Raw genomic sequence first — 2,122 nt, forward strand, 5'->3', positions numbered from 1 at the left:
TTGTGGTCATGATTACAGGAATCTACATGTGATAAAATTGTACGGGTCTACATACGCATACACACAAGAGTATATAAAAGTGGTGACATGTGAAAAAGCTCTGCACATTGTGCCAACATCAATTATCCTAGTTAAGATATCAGACTACATTTACACAAAACATTGCCATTGAGGAAAACTGGGTAAAGGGAACACAGGACATTTGGCATATGCTTTTGCAATTTCCTGTGAATCTGTAATTATTTAAAAATTAAAAGTTTGAAAAATAATAGATATACTACATATCAAAAAGTTAATGTCATAAAGTTGATGAGTTTACTTAGTGAATAGCTTTGTTAATATCTGCTGTAAGACTACTGAAAATGATAGTTATGCAAGTATAAGCTCAGAGAACTTGCCTCCCCTTCCTAAATGAAATGAGCAAAAGAAATGAAACAGGAAAGGCAAGCAGCACTGAAAACAGGGAAGGGTTCTTCCCCGTATAACTATATCAGCAACTTCAACAGCTGTTCTTCCAGAAACACAGACTCTTGCACTAGCTAAGAGGAAACTTTGGATAACAATGTTTTCACTCTCCAGGAGAGAAAATGGATAGATTAATTTTTGAGAAAAAAAAAAAACCCTCACCAATTTCATGCTGTGGCTAGCACCTTTAATCCCAGCTACCTACAAGGCTGAGGTGAGAGGCTTACTTGAGCCCAGTTCAAGGCTGCAATGAGCTGTGATTGATTGTGCTATTGCACTCCAACCTACAGTGCTAAGCTAAGAGCTAAGAACACAGCTGAGAGCAGAGAAGAAACAAACAAACCTGACCAATAACCCCCACTCCCCTCATTTTACTGGAGTGAGCTGAGACTGCTGGCAAACATGGCCTTTGCCCTATCCCGAACTATAACAAAAGTCATCAGATATTTTTCCACCAATCAACAGAAATGGGGAGAAAACACTCCTAGTTCATAACTACAACAAGCAGATAAACAAAGGCCATAGTGAGGGATGGAAGACATTGTGATATACCGAAGCCAGGTTCATTTAAAACAAAACCCAAACTCCAAACAAAATATATTATTTAATATACATTATTGCCAAAGGAGCTTGAGTGAGCTTTAGCACCAACCCCTGGCCTCCAGCCCCCGCCCAAAAAATCACTCTCTGTTCTCTCCTCATTCTTTGATAGGCACACTTGCTGTTTACTCAAAGCCAAGGTACAGAGGGGACTTCGAGGAACTAGAACTCTAATACACTGCTAGCAGGAATGTAAAATGAAGCATCTACTTTAGAAAATCATTTTATCAGTTTCTAGAAAGTTAAACCCACCCTGCAGCCCAGCCACTCTACTCTTAAGTATTTACACAACAGAAATGAAAACGTGTGCACACAGAGTTGTATTTAAAGGTGACGGTTAGCCTTGTATGTCAACTTGGCTAGGCTATAATACCCAGTTGTGGAATCACACAGTAGTCTAGGTGTGTCTGTGAAGGTATTTTATAGATGTGGTTAACAGCTACAATCTGTTGACTTGAAATAAAGGAGATTGCTCTTGACAGTGTGCATGGGCTTCATCCAATCAGTTGAAGGCCTTAAGAGCAAAAAGTAAGGATTCCCAGAGAGAAAGAAATTCTGCCTCAAGACTGCAACCTCCACTCCTGCCTGAGTTTCCAGTTGGCCAGCGTGCCTAAAGATTTGCTAGGCCTTATAATCACCTGAGCTAATTTCTTAAAATAAACTTCTTTATATATATTGATACAATGAATGGTTATAGCAGCCTTATTTGAAAGAGCCACAAACTGGAAACAACCTAAATGTCCTTCAGTAAGTGAATACATAAACAAATTGTGGTGTATCTGTGAAACGAAATAGTACACAGCAGTAGAAAAAGGAGTAAATGGTTGAATAAGGAATAAACACACAACAAAGACGAACCTCAAAACAGTAAGGCTGAATGAAAAAAGTTAGACAAAAGTAATACATACTGAATGATTCCATTTATATTGAAATTCTAGAAAATGAGGACTAACCTATAGTAACAAAAAGCAGAACAATTTTGCCTATTGGTGGTGGGGGGGCAGGTATAGTAGAATATGTGAGAAAGGACAACTGGATTAAAAAGGGGGCACAAGAA

This window comes from Rhinopithecus roxellana, chromosome 8, assembly GCF_007565055.1.
Source record: "Rhinopithecus roxellana isolate Shanxi Qingling chromosome 8, ASM756505v1, whole genome shotgun sequence".
Lineage (NCBI taxonomy): Eukaryota > Metazoa > Chordata > Mammalia > Primates > Cercopithecidae > Rhinopithecus > Rhinopithecus roxellana.